Raw genomic sequence first — 18,376 nt, 5'->3', positions numbered from 1 at the left:
ATGTGTCAGAAGATGGGATCTTCAGGACCAAACAGCACTGTGAGCTTCTGCCCGACTGCCTCCTTGAATGAGAAAACTCCCATTTACCTCCAGGCAATGCTTTCTGGGAAGAGGTGCTTGAAAACCTCCTTGGCTATGAGCTAACCTTTCCCAGTAGCAGTGGTCTCCCTGGCCATCGCAGTTTGTCTTCTCATAATTATTATTATTTAGCTACCAAATTTTAATTAATATAGGTTAACAGAGCCTTTAAAAATAATCTTTATTTGGGTTAAAAAGATGTGCTTTTTTTTTTTTCTCTCAGCAAATTTTTCTCTAGTGTCCCAAATAAACCGAAATGAACTATTTTGCCTTCTGAAGCAGCAGTTTTTGTATGGAGGTCTAACAGGCACTCATGTAGCCAGAGTAGGCTGTTTGAAACTGTTCTGTAATGCAGCAGTGCCAGTGCTGAGCTTCCTTTGAACAGCAACATAGCACACCTGGCTGTTTCTTCTCTGTCTGTGGCAGACAGGCTGAAGTCTTATGAGGTGATTCAGGACATCTATATTTAGTTTTTTGCTCTGTTTTGTTGTGGAAGACCAGTTTCAACAGTCTGAGTCAGGCTGGGTGAGTACAGTATTAATGCTGCAGCCTGACAGTTCTTCCAGGGGAGACTTTCCTGCCTGTTTATGGAGGAGATGTAGGTGCCTCCAGAGAGAAGGCAGTTCAGCCGTGTCCCCCAGTCCTGTTGCTACCCTGGTGACTTCATATCTCTTTTTTATCACTCTCCAGCTAATATTCAGCTGGTTCTGTGGTGCTTCACTTGCTCTGTTTCCGAAGAGCCATCCTCTGCATGAAAGAAACCTATGGTTACAAACACAATGATTGCTCTTCTAAGAGGCAAAATGATTTTTGCATTAGCGATTGTGCTATTGCCATTGTGACTTGCTTTAAAGGTGCCAAATCTATGCCCTGCCTTATGGTGAAAGTCATTGTAAGTGATCCTAACGATCCTTGTCAGCCATAAAACGCACACATAAAAAATAAACATAAGATGGTGTTTCATGATTACACCTGTGTTTCTCTTTGCCTGATAATTTTGTTTTCCCTGCATGATATTCTATTATTCATGAAAATGGTCTCTTTTTAAAGTGACTTACTTTATGGGCAACCTTAGTATTTCTTTTCCTCTATTTACTTTGTCTCCTAATTGCTGTTACATGTCATTAACAGGGAGGCTAGAATTATTGCACCTGCTGGGCCAAATAAGCTGATTTTTTCTTTCATTTCTCATTGATCACCTTGTTCAAATTAGTTCTCAGCATGCTTGACAGGTATAGAAAACTTCCATCTTGCTTGTGCTTTGCTTCATTAGGCAAATTTATTTATAATTTCAAGGGTAATGCTTACGGTGAACCGAATTGCAACTTCGAGCAGGTGTGACTGTATATACTGAATCAGGCCCCGGGCAGAGACAGTTCAGAGACCCTGTGTCAGCTCTTACCGTTTGTCTTGGAGACGCATCTCTCCTACCATTTAGCGTGAGAGACAACTTGAGCAAGGTGTTATTCTGCTCAGCAATCAGTCCCTTCCACTTTTCATGAGTTCAGTGCAAATCCCTTCAGGATGAGGCCATGAGGCTGTAGTTTTCTTTGGGATAGGGTCTCCCCCCCCCGGTTTGCCCCTCTGAGAAGTCAGAGGAAGTAAATGTAACAGTGTAGACTATCTGTGTTTTATAAATGTTCTCTAGCTGCTAGGGACTTTTCCTTCTTAACATGGGAGTAAAATGTTTTTTTCGGGGAACTTCTTTGCTCCGCACATGTGCTTGGCTCGCTTTTCCTCTCTCGCATACGTCGTGCCCAACTAAGCCTTTCAACTACCATAAAGTGCTATACAGAATTTGCATGTGGAGGTGGCTGTGTAAATGCCAACTCCTTTAAAGGCTGTATTTGAGTTAGGAAGGGGTTTGGGGATAAATACAGGTGGTCAGCACTTACTTTGTCCAAAGGACCTACCCCCTGGCTCGCCAGGTGGCTGGTGCGTGGGGCTTGGCAGATCTGTGCTAACATTTTGCTGAATTGCCTTCTATTTTTCACGGCAATTTGAAGACTTAAAGAGCATATGCCTACAGACCTCAGTGTTGGTAGCTGGCCTGTTATTTCCCAGTGGGGTAGGCAGGGCCTTGCTGCTGCTTGGGCGCAAGAGATCACCCCTGAAGCTCCTGGGGCTCATGCCCAGGAGGTGCTCAGCAGAGGGGCATTTTGGGGGAGCAGCTACTGCAATTTTGAGCGTGCAAGTCAGGTCGCTGCTCTGAATCCTCTGCCAGAGATAGAATCATAGAATTGTTTAGTTTGAAAAAGACCTTTAAGATCATCAAGTCCAATCGTTAACCTAGCACTGCCACGTCCACCACTAAACCATGTCCCTAAGCACCACATCTACACATCTTTTAAATACCTCCAGGGATGGTGACTCAGCCGCTTCCCTGGGCAGCCTGTTCCAATGCTTGACAACCCTTTCGGTGAAGACATTTTTCCTCATGTCCAATCTAAACCTCCCCTGGCGCAACTTGAGGCCGTTTCCTCTTGTCCTATCGCCAGTTACTTGGGAGAAGAGACCGACACCCACCTCGCTACAACCTCCTTTCAGGTAGTTGTAGAGAGCGATGAGGTCTCCCCTCAGCCTCCTTTTCTCCAGGCTAAACAACCCCAGCTCCCTCAGCCGCTCCTCATAAGACTTGTTCTCCAGACCCCTCACCAGCCTCGTTGCCCTTCTCTGGACACGCTCCAGCACCTCGACGGCCTTCTTGTAGTGAGGGGCCCAAACCTGAACACAGTATTCGAGGTGCGGCCTCACCAGTGCCGAGTACAGGGGCACGATCACTTCCCTACTCCTGCTGGCCACACTAGTTCTGATACAGGCCAGGATGTCTCTCTCTCTTGGTTTATATTATAGGGAGTTTAGGAAGCCGAGCCTCTGTATTTAGGCAGCTAAATATGCACCCTGCTGCTTAATTTCCTGAGGTTTCTGTCACAGACAGAGCCCTGCTACATGCACGTTGTGGGGTCACAGCAGGGACAGTGTGGCTTCCAGCTCCCTCCCTAGGGTGCCCTGCTGCCTGCAGTGCTGGCACTGGCTGTGCCCCCCGCGCTGCCTGCCTCTCCTGGCCAAGGGGCTTTTCCTTCACCCCGGACGGTGAGTATGAGTTCAGCTCCTTCCTTCAGGTGACATCTGCTACGTCGTACAATGAGAAGTTGTCAGGGTGCAGAGCTCGTTTGACGCATCATGTCAGTAATGCGATACCCAGAAAAGCACCAGCTTTTGTGATGAAATGTTACCATTTTGTCAGAGGGCTCCAACACTTAAAAATTAACCGGGCTGACTTCGGTGGGAGCGGAGGGCTTTGGGCACCCCGCAGACACCCAGCCCAAAGGACAGATCCTGCAGCGATGGGCTCGATGTCGTTTTAATATGGCTTTTGTGTCTTCATAAAAAAATGTAACTTCTGGTGTCAGTTGCATGAGAGTTGATGTTTAACTTTTTGGCCTTTAAGAAATTATAGTTTGACATTAAGTTTAACTTTCCTGGCTAATGAAATTATCATGATGGAACAGCCCAAGTAAATAATAAATACAATAACTCTTCTTTGCCTGTTGTGTGCTTTTACTATTCATAATTTTTAGGACCATAGATATTAGATACACTTACGTAAGACTTAACGAACAGTAATTATCTTTTGGCTAAAGAAAAGCCCAAACGAATGCTAAGCTGCATTATCGCTTGGCTTCTGACATGAGCTGATAATCAGATTTTCTTGCTTAAATCCATGGTGCTTGAACAATGCTACCCACTGTCTGTCCTTCCCGATATTACCCTTAATTAGAAAGAACAGAAACACAAATCTGAATTATTTCAAAATCTGGTTTCCATGGTCAGTGGTTGGAAGGGCTTAACTTTATTACAAATAAACCTGGCTTTATTTACTAATGAAATCTGAAATGCTAGGCCTGTAATAGTAGATAGTCTAATAGTATGGTGTTTACATACTGAAAAATCTTGTGTGGGCAAAGTATTTTGTAATAAATCGTTAAGTAATTGAATTATGATTCTTTTATCCAATTAATAAAGCAGAAAAGGAGACCCATAGGAAGCCCTATACCATAGTTTAGGGCAAGCAATGACACATTGTTCTCTAGCCTTGCTCTTTTTATGTAAGACTTTTTTTTAAGACGCATTTGGCGAATGCCTGTTTCTGTCATTCCATACATTTGAGATTTTGATTTGTCTTTTTTCCTAATGCTTTGTATTTACTGGCTCCTTGTTTCTGAACACTTGACAGTAAAAACTTTTATTTTTTACTTTTTATACACATAGCTGGGGAAATAATTGTATTTGGTTCCTTTTATTTGTTTAGAGGATTGGAAGCCCCTTTTTCACCACTAAATACAATCTTTTAATTCGCGGTGATAACTTTTATTCTCTCTAAAACACCAGAAAGGTTATTTTATGCTACCTGATCTCTCTTATTCCACTCTGATATAACTGCAAATCTGCTTCCATAGTTACTGTTGTGGTAAAACATAACTTTAGCAAAATGTAACTTTAAATCTACAACAAAACCAGAAGAGTACATAAATAATTTCTTTAGTGCATGCATTCTGTTTCATGGCATATATTTTTGTAGCAGTTGTTAATGTACCAGCATACATAAAAACCTTACATCAATAGCTGGATTTTTCTGCAGCATTTTCAAGCTATCTTCCTTTTCTAGTAAAATACTGTACATCTTCAATAGGTATTTTGTGCATAATAAATAGTTATTTAAAAGAAAAGCCAGGAAGAAAACCGCAGTGTTCTTGGCAAGCCAACAATTGAAAAGTACAGGTGCTAGGAGTGGGTATAGGCCTAAAGTAAATAGTTATGTTGGTTTTTTTTTTTAATCAAAAGAAGGTACCTTTCATTCTGAGAAATTTATTTCTTTTAAATATTTGCAATCCACAACCGATAGCACATAACGCCACTTTTCTTTCTTCCTTGACAAAGGGAATAGCTTGTGGTAACAAGCAGATGCTTGAGTGGGCTGTGTGACATGAGGTGTACCATCAGCCAAGAAAATCAATATTTACTGTTCTAGTATCTTTGTGGTGTGGGAGTTTGCCTTGTTTAAAAAGAGGATTGTGTATAATATATAAGGCCTTGCTTTTAGTTAATCAAAAGAGGGGTATTATTGAAAAGGGCACATTCTCTACAATGAGTCACACTTAACCCTCCATGTCCTATAGTCCTGGACTGTTCATTTATTATGCAAAAAAAATCAAACCAAAACCAGCTGAATGGTTAGATCTGAGAGGTGCTTGCTGTCATTCTCTCCTTTAAAAGTATTTGTTGCGACATAATAAATATGCTTAATAACAATGGTAAAAATGGTACTTGTTCACTAGCAGGGAAGGTGAGTCCCCAGCCGCCAGCGGAGACCCCCAGGCTGCTGCCTCGTCACGGTTTGAGAGAGCGCAGTTCTCCTGGCGGGGATTGCAGCAAGGGCCAGCGGAGGATGCATCAAACCCGCGGAATGGAGAAGTGGGGAAATACAGGTCTATGCACCACTTGGGGAAATAAACTTTTGCCCTCAAGGAAACATTTGTAATGAATAATACAATTAAGAAATCTCGGAAACAGTTTCCCAGTAATAATGGTTTACTTCTCAAGATTACATTTTACTGGAAAGACTCAGATCTCTGTTTTGCATTGATTTCCCCCCTCCTCTTTTCACTCTACATTATGAAAAGAGAGTTTAATCCATTGTGATAAATTCTCATGCTACCTTTTCCTGCACTGACCCTTTCATCCATAATTTTTTAATTCATAGTGGGGGAGTTTAAACAAGGAAAACAGATGCTAGAGATGGCTATAGGGAAGCTATGAAGTTTGCGGGCCAGTTTGGTGAAACAGAAAGGTACTTACTCATGGAATGGAAATTATTGTTCATTTCACTGTTCAGCTTTGCTCTTCTCTCTCTTCTTCCATGGTTTATTAGGCAGATGCTGTTTAAGATGCCACACTTTAACTTCTGTTTACGGGTTTCAGTTATGCAGGAGCATAGACCTCTACTTTGTAAAACTCTTGATCCTGTGGATGGCTCTCAAATGTGTCAGAAACTATGAGCACTGCTTACAGTTTAATGAAAAAATGGAGTGGCGGAGAGTAGTAAGAGTTCCTAAGTCAATGCTCTTGCTGCTTTTCACTGCACTCACTTTTCTTCTGGTGTCTTTGCCAGGATTGCAGGATTTGGGAATCCAGAGGGGAAAAGGGAGTCTGTATGCAACTGGAGGGTGGAAATGTTTTTGAACATGTCATGCACAGAGAACGAGAGCCTGTGGAGAACGGTGCTAAAGGACCGTGTTCAGTCTCCCAGGAGCTCGTGAGCTGTGTTACCCCAAGTCCTGAGCCTGGCTCAAAGACCAAGGCTTGGCTTTGGGGGCTTGTGGATGGACGTCTCCCAGTGAGCTCCTTCCTCCTACTAACTCCCCGTGAGCCTTACCCCCTGATGGTGCCAAAACCTCCTTCCTTGGCTTTTCATGGGGTTCACTGGCTTATCCAGGAGATTGGGATTAAGTGCCCAGTGTGAATACTTTAGAGCTGCTGTGTGTAATATAGGCAAGAAATTTATTTCAGTCAATGATGTCTGTCAACAGCCAGTGGGTTGAGCAGCACGGAGGGATGCGAGGGGAGGTGGAGGGCCAGGCTGCTGTGCATGGGGGACCGACTGGCTGAGGTCACGAATGCCCACCTGCATCCTGAAGCTGCAGGGGAAGGACTCAGTGAGAGCCGTGGCAGACACAGGAGGGCTGACATGCCAAGTTAAATGCACAGTTACTGTGCATCTGATAAACATTAGTTGTGCATAAACCAAAACAGATTCTACAGTAGTCATCACGCTGTGATGTTTAATTGGTCTCTGTGTAGCTCCTGGGAGTCTGCAGGCCTTATCTTGCCCAGCTTCTGTGGCTTAACCTTAAAAAGCCCACCTTAAAAAATGAAAATGAAGTTACTTGTTTGAAAATGAATGTGAGAAAACAAGAAGTGAAGATGAATGGAGAAACCTGTCTAAATTTCAAACTGTATCAAAGCAATATATATATTTCTTCCTTCTCTTTATAAACTCTTCATCTTCGTATACCTGGAATTTAAAAAAGACAGATTATGCTGGCAAATACTTCCTACACCTCTGCTTCAGTGCTACAGTGTCTCATGCAATATGCACAGAGATATGTTGAATCTCATTTGTATTTCACTTTACACAGTGCTCACAGAGGAGGAGCCTTCACTGCCTGGCCCTAGGCTTATGGCACCTTTGAGGATGTCGTGTGGTCCTAGGCTCAGCACCAAGCTCCAGGGCCTTCCAGCTAAACAGGGGAGTCGCACCTTGGGGGGGGTGGTGTCCCCTTCTCAGAAGAATATGTGTGAAAGTCCAGGTAATAAATTTGTGTTTTCAGTCAAGGGAGGCGTAGGAAATGTCCTCAAGTTGCACCAGGGGAGGTTTAGATTGGACATGAGGAAATATTTCTTTACTGAAAGAGTGGTTAAACGTTGGAACAGGCTGCCCAGGGAAGTGGTTGAGTCACCATCCCTGGGAGTATTTAAAAGACGTGTAGATGAGGCGCTTAGGGACATGGTTTAGTGGGCATGGCGGTGTTGGGTTGATGGTTGGACTTGATGTTCTTAGAGGTCTTTTCCAACCTTAATGATTCTATGATTCTATGTTGGAGTTGTCAGTGTCATAATTGTGGAACTTTGCTGTTTGACTGTTTCCAAGAAGAAAGTAGACTTATCAAAGAGAAGTTCAGATGTGTGCTGGTAGTGTGGGTGCACAAACACATATTGTATGCAAAACCGTTCGGTGATTAGTGTCTAATAGGACTCAAAGTGGAGAAGAGTTATTTGCTATAAGTACACTTGTACAATACAATTATTCTTGCATTGTGTGCGGTAGCATCATCTTGTGACATAGACATACAGTAGAATCAGACCACATGCCCTTTTCATGGTAAATTTTTAATTTTCAACAATTGTAAATGGGTAACAAATATCATATGGCAATGAATTCCTCCTTCTTGCTTATTATTAGCAGCGTAAAGGCATCATGTGTTGCTTATTGCACTACTTTCTTGCTGCCCTTGTCGTTTTCAACAATGATGGTTGTAATTTGCCTGAACATACCAGTACATTTTTTCATGCTAAGAAGAACTATTTCAATTATCTGGCTTAATCTTCCTCATAGTCCAGAACAGGTCACCTGGTGGATGGTAGTAGCATTGGAGCGGAGCAGTCCAATCTCTGTTTAAAGAGTTCTCAAGAGTGAGGAGGCTGCTGTACTTCCCCCAGGCTAACTGTCCCAACAGCTACATCATCCTCAGCACCTTATACTTTTCTACATCCACCTTCCCACTTTTGGATAACATTGTGCATTTATTGATCTCTTCAAGATAGTAATCTTCAAGATAATTTTTGCAGGTAGGAATTTTGGCCTTTCTCTCCTGCCATGTTGCAGTCCATAGGTGAGAAATCTTTCGGTGTTGTTTCTCTTTCCTGTGTTTCTGTATGACTCTGACACAAAATTCCACTTTTTTCAAGATGGGCTGGAAGTGCACCAGAAACATGTCATACTGATTTCCATGAATACCATATTCTGTGCCTTGGAAAGAGCCATGACGACATCTCGGCATGCAGAACCTACTTAGGAATATTGCCTTGGGTTGTCAGGACTCAGCAGGAGGGACTGTGTAACCTTTTAGCTTACCCTGAAAAGCAGAAGGTCCAGTTTGTTCCTTCCCAGTAGTCTAGGGTCAAATGTTTGCTCAGTGGGGAGCAAGTCATTTTCTGTATAGTCTCTAGCTTCAAAGGAGAATTGGTGTGAGGCCAAATGCCAAGTGCTTTGGAAATTTCTCCCAATAGACTAAGGGCTACAGTTTATCTCAAATTATTGCGAAGGGAGGGCAGAGATTCATCACAGGGAGTCTTGATAAGAAGCTCAAATTTAGGAACTGCCTCAAATCCTTAGCAATAGGTGTTTGGAAACATATACTGAGAATAGGGGTGGAATTTCTCTGCATTTTTCTGTCTTCTAGACTTAGAGATGTGAGAATTTTCTGAAATGTATTTTGAAAGTGACAGAGCAAGTGTGACCTCGGCATATAATTTCCAGCAATATATGGGGCAAAATCAAAATATGTTCTTTGTGTTAGGTTGCAGGATTGTTTGGCATTAATTCATAATGTATTTAGGTGTTCTCAGACTGCATCTGTGTATGGATTGAAAGTTGAACATCTGACATAAAGAGAAGACTTATAAACAGATACGAAAAATAGTTGATTTGTGGGCATCGAAAAGAATATTGGGAAAATAGGCAAGTTGGACCATTCTGAGTGGTTTTCAAATTTTTACATGAACTAACTTCATCCTATGTGACTGTGTAAATAAGTTGTAGTTCCTAGAATAAGAGGGAAAATCTTTTATTGATATATTGATTATTGGATATTGCTGCTTCAATTTTTAATCTTCATTCGTTATAAAGTACGGACATCCTACACTTAAAGTTGCATGCTATTGTCAGTGATTGAAGGCAACAAGGACACAATGCCAAATTTTAACTATTCAGGTTTAATTTTTCTGTATTCACTGTCAGCTTCAGGCAGAGTCTTTTCTTTTTAACAATTTCAGCTGCAACAGTCATGCTGCTTCTGAGAACAGCGTCAAGGAAAACAACTTTACTTTGCTAATGTGGAAAAATTTAGACTTGAGAAACAGCGGTGCTCCCTGGGAGCAGGGACTAGATCTCAAGCAGGATTTATGCCCTTATCCAGAATTTGCCTTTTGCCAGAGCCCTGAACTTTGCCTAGTGTATAATTAAAAAAAAAAAAAAAAAGAAAGTCTGTGGTTAGAGAACGATTAGGCAGCTAAACTCTTGGAAAAGTCCACGGACCCTGAGAGCTCCCTCCTTTCCCACTGCCTGTGCTGTGCCCTTGCATGGACCCTGAGCCTCCCTCCCCAGGGCTGCCTGTCTGGGCAGAGCTGTGGTGGTGCGGGGCTGGCAGCCCCGGGACTGGGGACGTGTTCAGGTAGTCTCTTATCACAGCTGTGAAGCTCAGAGGAGGCTGAAGATGCTGGACAACCACAGAGGCAACATAGGAAGTTAGAGAGCTTCAGATGAGTTGCTGCTCCTCTCCATCAACTGAGACCTGGTCACTCCCTGTCTCAGCTGCCTTCCTCCCTTTCACCACAAATCACCCGAAGGCACAGCATTTCTTGCGATCATGTGTGTCTGTCATTTATGCATTATTATTTAGAGCTGAATTAACAGAAGCGCTCCTCTCAGTTTGGGCTGGTGAACTTAGCCTTTGTATTTGATAGCATGTGTTTCTTTTCTTGTTCTGAGCATAGGAAGGATGGAAGTCAGCTAATTCTCCAAGAAATAGTTCACCTTGACTAAAAGCAGCAAGATTAGGGAGTAGTAAGGAGAAGCTAGACCCAAGAGGTAGGAAAGAAGCAAATCACAAGAGAAAGAAGAGGATATAAGGGGTAAAATTCGGAAATAGACGTAGAGACTACTGATGGCTTTTGAGCATGGCAAGGCAAGTTTAGACACTGGCATAGGAAATCATCTGTCACAGTACTGGACAGAGTTTATAGACTCTTTCATGCCTCTGCTTAGATGCATAGCAAATAAGTGGTCCTCTGCATGTGAGTGGGATGCCTCACTGGAAATCAGGTCCTGAATTTTTTGTCAGGCTGAGAGGTTGGCCTCTGGCTTTTAAATCCAGTTTAGTTACAGAGAAGCTTGCTGTTGCAGTCACTCTCAGTTCAAACAAGAGAAAATTCAGGCTCTGTAAAGCAAAGCATTTGAGCACGTAAAAAGTTAAATGCAAAGCAGTTAAATCTGGGTTTGGCTTTAAGTCTAAGCCTATACTTAAGTATTTTGTCAGGTCGCATGTATGATGCCTGAGTCCTTTGCTTTGCCATAAGGAAATCTGCTGAATTACATTGTATTTTTTTTCCTCCCCTCCAACATAAATTTTGAAAGGAGCCAGTGTTTCTAATTATTGTCTGGTTACTTTACACAGGTATGTGTCTGATTTATAGAAAGCCCACTCAGCAGCATGACTGTCATTCAGGATTTGGCAGAAACAGCCTTCTATTATTTGGTAGTGGTTTGGTTTCTGGAGGGCAGGCTGTAGACACAAACAAGAGACGTAGCCCTCAGAAACATTCATGCAGCATCCTTCAGGAAGGGAGGGGAGGTTATCCAAGTCCCCATGCTGCTGTACTCATATAAATGCTCCCTCTTTTGTTGCTGCTGGACTCCAAAGAATAAAACCAAAACACAAAGCAGAGGCGGCACCACTGAGCGAATGCCACAGTGTTCCCTTAATCCATGTGGATCAAAAACACGAACGTTTTGATTCTGTAAAGACTCTTCCTCAGCATGCTGGATTAATCACATGGATTAATAAAACACTGTTGCACTCGCTCAGTGGTGCCTCCTCGGCTTTGTATTTTCTCTTATTATTCTATGGAGCCCCGCAGGAACAAAAGATGGAGCATTTATACGAGTACCATAGGCACTGGGTATTCTATAAACCTCTCCCTCTATAAGGTATGCTTCCTCAGTTTTTCCCCATGGATCATGCGCTGCAGATTTGTCTGCGTATACTAAGCCCTGTGCTAGTGTTCCTACCTACCTGAAATACACTGAGTTTAAAACCCGTGTTTTTTTCTTTTGCTGTGTTTCTATTTAGTTCTGCAACGAGTGCGGCAGGCAGCGCATATGGAACGCTCTCATCTAGCTGCTTTTGTGGAGCAAACACTTTTGTGTATCGTTTCAGTCACTGGCTGGAGGGTGGAGCTGGTGGGCAGGGGCCAACTTCAGAGAAAGCCTTAACTCTAACAACATTCATACGCAGGAGTAACTCAGGACATACAGACTCGCACTTTTCCTTAATGTATACTCACACATGAAAATAAATGCTAATGTTAGCCTTTGTGAAGCCATGTGATAAGCTGGCAGTGTCCGGCACCTGACTGTTCAACTCCCTCTCTGTTCACTGATTCCAACTCTCTGTATTTTTTACAATATCTGCTTTCCAAAAAGCATCTTTTTTGCCTCATGAATGTGAGGCTGACCCCTTCCTCTGCTCTAGGCCCCCACTTCTTTTCATTGGTGCAGGATGTGGGATGCATGGTGATCAATCTTATGTTATAGATAGGCTAAAGGTCTGAAATCTCAGGGTTTAGCAGAGCTAAAATTTGAGCTTTAAACCTTGCAAACAGGACACCTTGGGGTCACTGGATGACCCTAATGGAGTTAATTTCAAAGATGCCAAATCTCTTCTTTTTCATGAGTAGAATGTACTTGACTTTTTTCGATGCGTTTATCTTTATTTTTATCACCCCTAGGGTTGGGTATACAGTAATAAAAAAAGAATCCTAATCAAAAATAACTTGAAGGCTTTCTAAAATATTCTGCTTATGACTTTGCATATCCAGGTTTTATGTACATACAAGGAAACACTATATGTGTTCCTTTGTTTATTATTTGTCCACTGTAATTAGAGATTCTGGCCTTTATCTGTTAGTTCAGTCTCACAGCAGTTCCATCTTTCAGGACACCTGGGTTACAGTGAACCTTCCAAATTACAGTGTCGTGGTCCGTTATAGTAACTTCACATGCATATGAACGGATATCCTCTATCCTAGGCCTTCTGGACACCATGTTATCTACTCTATGGATGAAGATCTGTTATAAAGGATGTAGGTGCCATAAAAAATCAGTCCAGCATAGTAATTTTCTTAAACAGTGGGTTTCTGTACCCTTATGGAGATGGACGTTTTCTCACTTGACCAGGGGAATATCTTTCTTGTTATATTCCTCATTGTTTCTCAGGCTTCCTAAATTCTTTTACCTTCCTACCCACACTTCTGTCCTGGCACGCTACCACAGTGTCCCATTTAGGCACGCATTGCTACAGTGCTGGATGACTGTCATATTGCACCCACCGCTTACACAATGCTCCAGGTCCATCCCCACTGATTTCAGTCATCCAGCGTCCCCTGACCTTCATACGATACAGCTCTTTCACAGTCCTTTTCTCTCTGTGCCTCCATTTACTTCTGCTAAGACCAACTTACCTCCTCTCTGCCAGAGACTGATACTCGATTGACTGTAGCGTTACACCACCAGTGACCTGACTTTTCTTTTTCTTTTCAAATGATGCTCTGAAAATGAATGTCTTTTAGGCTGATAAGGCCAATTTCAAGTGCCAGGGTGTCCTGCAGTGAGCTCCTCCTTTACTTTCATAGTATATCTGCTTTGCCTAGGATTCTCTTTTTTATAGCCTGCTTTATTCTTTGAGTTTTAGAAATTCTCCTATGAATCATGTTGTGCAATTGATTCTTACTACATATTATTCATTTTTCTACCATGTATTGCAGAAATTGTGGCACTTTGTTCTGTGGTTTTATTGTGCTAAGCACCTTCTTTTGCTATCATATTTTGTAGCCAATATTGTTAAAATATTGTTTGGGATTATTATCTATTGGCAATAAATGATTCCAGGGTTGTGCAGCATAATTTGCCATAGAAATTTGGAAAGCAAAAAAAGTAACTACACGGGAAGACTTGCTCAATAAACAGAATTTTAAGCATACAGGTTATAAGCGCTTTCACTCTGTGGTAAGTGCCATTCATTAATGATGAATGTAGAAACATTTTCCCCTACAGACTGGTGTCATATAAGTATCCACTATAAAACTTCTTATATCTTCCTTTCATCTCTTAGGTGCTGACCAAAGTCCTGTGGTGAAAGGAGAAGCAATGTCCCTGATAATATGGTAAGGCTAGTGACATATGTGATATGTTGCAAGGGAATCACAGATGATGTCTGAATATGTATTACCACTGCCAACATGAGCAACAACTTCAGAGTTATTGTTGCCTGAAGTGGGAGCAATGACTGCTAGGCACTGCAAACCCTATCCATTTTCCTGTGATGTTTTGTTGTCCAAAGGTGTTTCTCATCCCCAAGACAAAAGAAAACACTTCCTTCCCCCAAATGTTTAGGTGAGAAACCAAATGTGTATATTCCTTTCTATTGTTAGACTTCATATGTTTTGGGCTTACTAAGGCTTTAGACAGTGCCTGGCATAACTCTCTCCTGACCAACTAGAGAATTATGCTCTAGGTTACTCTAGAATAGACGGGGTGCAAAACTGACTACATAGCTATTCAGCCAGGTGAAAAGCTACAGTTTGCAGCGGCTGAGATGATGACTTAAGAAATGTGGCGTACCCCGGCAGACACAGGGCAGAGCCTGTTTGTTCTGCTCAGCCCTGATCGCTGGATAGCAGACTGCAGGAAAGATGTGGTACCCACTTTGGAGCAGAAGGGATGATAAAAGTCTTGGCAAATCAGAGAAGAGTCTTCAAGAATATGAAAGGCTGTTGCAAAGAAGAAGGAAGTAATTTTTTTCTCCCTGTCCATGACTGATAGGGCAAGACGTAGTACTTTTAAACTACAGCCTCAGAATGTAGTTTGGACTTTTAACGGCAAGGATATATACTTTGAGTGCTCATCATTTCTCAGAATAGCTTTGACAGAAATCTGTCAGGACTAGGACAGGTAAAGCTGATTCTGCCTTGGAGCAGGGGATGGAATAAATGACATCTGACCTCCTGTGATCCTGTACAGATGCACTTAGAAATGTTTCTCTCGATACTGTCATCACATTTCCCACCAGCAATGGAGTAGGCATTCTACCTCTCATCAGGCAAAGCCTTATAAACCCAAGGTTTACTGTTTTGGAGAACTAGGGCTTCTTTTAAGTCCTGGGGTCTAAATAAAGTTATTTTTTTAACTGACTGCTTTGGGTTACATTCTAAATCCGTATTTCAGCATCTGACTAGAGACATGTTTCACAGCTGCTGAGTGTTTACCAGTTAGTAAGTTAGTTCATATAAAGAAGCCATAAAGGTTTTATTCTAACATATCAAAAACATTTCTGGGTGGGCTGGCAGGGGAGTGGTGAGATAATTTTTTTCCAATTTTTTAATACTAATGTGATGCGTCACTATAGCTGAAAGGGACAATAGCAAAATCATTGCCCCAGTGCATTCTTGCAGTGTTTTTCTTTGTTCTTGTTGCCTGAAGTTAAATGTTAATGTGCTCAAGCACAGAAGGAACATCATAAGCCAGCATTAGGTCAGTCTCATCTCCCAAAATTGAAAGGACAGTCAGTTTAAGCTGGTTCCACAGACTTCCAAATTATTTCCTTGGTCTCAGAGATATTACCTTCTGAATTTTAGATTTTGGGTTTTGTGTACTGCAGGGCTTTTGTCTGCTGTTCCAGGGCAGTTAACCTGAGGTTATTTGTGCATTTTTAGTGTATGTATGCTGTACAGTCTGCAGATTTTGCAGAATCAAGGTTTGCTCTGGCTATCCTGATTGCTTGTAAATGAAAGGATAAAATAATGTGTGTTTTTCACTGTGTTTAAAAGAACTATGGACAAATTCCTGGTATATATTTGGAAGCAAGTGATAGGAGAAACATAGCTTTCCTTTTATAAATGCAGGTTTAAAAAAGAGTTAACCTTTAGAAAACTTCTGCTAGGAAGTGATTTCCTAGCAGAACTAAACTTGAATATGCAGTCCAAATGCAAATTGAAAGCTCAGAAAGGAAACCAGCCCCCAACTTTTTATTATTAGGACTATTTGTTTAATGTCAGTTGCTTTTAAGCCTTCCTCATAAATCCTGGGAGCGTAACACATGATTTCTAGTATATGGGATGGATAAAATTGTGGTTTAAAGACTGCATACCAGCTGGGCTCAGGAGGAAGAGCTGGGATGGGAGGAGGAGAGAAGCAGATGCACCTTACAAGGCTGTTCCCATCATTCAACCAAAGGTCTGATACGTGGTGATTTTGGGCCCACCAGCAGAAGTTTTTGGAAGGACTGCTGGGTCCCATGTCTTCAGCTAATCAGGTAAGATTTGGGGTGAAGCACAAATCTCTATTCTACAAGCAGGAAGGAGAGAATAGGGTGACAGGTAGACCACTGACCATGTGGTGGGTCTGGAGAGGTCCCAAGTGTCCTGGTTATGAAAGAAAGGCTTCAGTAAAATCCCCCTAAGGAGACCCTCATGGTGGAATGAAGACAGCCAAAGTGACAGGAAAGGTAAGTAAGGAAAGGATAGAGAAAAATCTGCTTAGAGTGAGGGACTGAGGAGGATTTGTGCAACATTTCATGGCAGAGAGGGAGCAGCTCCAGAGCACGGGGCACTTGGTGGGTCAGCAGAGGGAGAGCCCTCGTGTACTCTGCAGCAGTCCTGCCACACAGCTCCACTTGGCAGAAGAGACACCAGAAACACCAGTCCAGCAAGGGGAGAAAAACCCAAGAAGCTGCATATCTGTAGAGATACCTCCAACAGCTGCAGGACACCTGTGTGGGTATGTGCCTATTCCTAGAAGTGCTCCCATATGTCCCTTCCCCAGACATATCCTCTTTGTCTGGGACCGTGGGAGTCCTGTATTCTCTGTGGAGCGCACAAACATGGTAGCCCTCCTCACTTCGTCACCTAAGGGTGCAGGTTTATCAGAAAAGTATGCGGACTTGGGGAGAAAGAGGAGTCCCACAAGAAAATAGGATAGCAGAAATCAGTAGTTGCTCTGTCTTGTTCCATTAATTTCTCTAGATTCATGTGTTATTTTTTCTCACTGGACTTCAGCTATCTTTTTATAGACAGGAGAGAAAGATAAGCATCTTTTCAGGTGATCCCTGCTCTCTGCTTTAGATATCTCCTGCTTAGAAGCAGGAGTACCTGTTTCTGCCCAGTGACCCTACATCGCTGCCCAAAATGAAGAAAGGTAGCAATGACTCTTGCAATGTAAAGCAAAATTTGTGTATCTGGTTAGGGCTGGATTAAAGCTATTGCAGATTGGGATAGGGAAAAAAGAGAAGAAGGGAGAGGGGAGTGAAGAGCCTTAATCTAAGTCACAGGTAAGATGAGTGTTCCTTTAATAAGGGAGAGGCCTCACACCCTCTGTAATACATGCCAAAAATTAAACAATTGACCGTACTGTAAATGGTTTCTCTTACTGGAGCAGCGATTGTATTCAGTGCAATAATGAGTACTGGAGAAGATAATTGCTAGAGCCAGGAAAGAAAGGGAAGAGCGCGATTTCACTGGGACTTTGTTCTGAGACAGTGTGTGTTACAAGAGTAAGGAACCAACCCATTCTCTTGAAGGGAGGTAGCAAGATCAAACTGACAATAAATAGAACTGGCTGATAATGCCATTTCTGGTTACTGAGAAGTGCAGCCAGTGTCCTTCTGCTCAGCATTTGAGACTGTCTTTGGGCATTTAACTTCTTGTGATGTACTTGTCTGCACGCATCAGTCAGTAAGCAGGTTTTTGTATTTCTGAGAGTCAACCCGACATTGTGTAGGATGAGGAGTATGATGAAAACCTAATGCAATATCTCTTTCCTCCATTGCAAGTCATAACAGTAGTACGTAAGTTATTAAATTGAGAAATTAAGCAAACACAGCCGTTAGACATCTTGTAGAAAACTTGACAATAACGTTAAGAGGTTATTTTATATGAAGGGCATGAAATACCGTCAGTATGGTGAAAATAATAACAACAACCTGATGCAATTTTTCAAGAGTTGTTCAGAGCAGACGTGCAAGCATCCTGTATCCAGCTTCAGTGATTCACGTGGTCCTGAGCCATATCACCATGTGTTGATGGTGACAACAAGGAATGACTAGGAGGAGTTTTTTGAGGCCCTGATTGAGGAATTTTTAAGTGCTTTTAAGGATGTGTCGAGTTGTAGTCTTTTCCAGGAGAGTATTTGAATGGGATTTAATCCTATGCTCAAGCACTTTTTCTGAAAGTGGTTGTCTTCTGGAATCAACTTTCATTTCCATTTGTGGTCTAGCGACAGCCCCCACCTGGATTTGAAATGAGGTCATTGCATCTGAAAGGTGGGGGTAAAGGTATCTAAGTAGCTTTCATTGAGACTTTGTTGCCTATAGCTACTTTCATCTTAAATAAGGAAGTGTGGCATGTTTGTATTCACAAATCCCGTTGTGCAATGCTCTGTCTCAATTGGGGCTGTCTGTGTCTCCATATTAATTCTGAGGGCAGCTGCAATTTCCTCCATTTCATGCAAATTAGCTTCAGCCTTAAAGCTCCTGGCAGGGTGCCAGCATAGCCCTCTTTGGCAAAATTTGGATTCATCTGGGCAAAGGTATTAGCCCTTTTGCTTCAAAGAAGGCCTTTATTTAGGCAAATATTTCAGTATTTTAAAGACAAATACTTAGGAAAATTCATATCTTTTAGATAGATG

The sequence above is a fragment of the Pygoscelis adeliae genome, unplaced genomic scaffold, assembly GCF_000699105.1.
Source record: "Pygoscelis adeliae isolate BGI_AS28 unplaced genomic scaffold, ASM69910v1 Scaffold38, whole genome shotgun sequence".
NCBI lineage: Eukaryota > Metazoa > Chordata > Aves > Sphenisciformes > Spheniscidae > Pygoscelis > Pygoscelis adeliae.
This window is presented reverse-complemented; position numbering follows the sequence as displayed.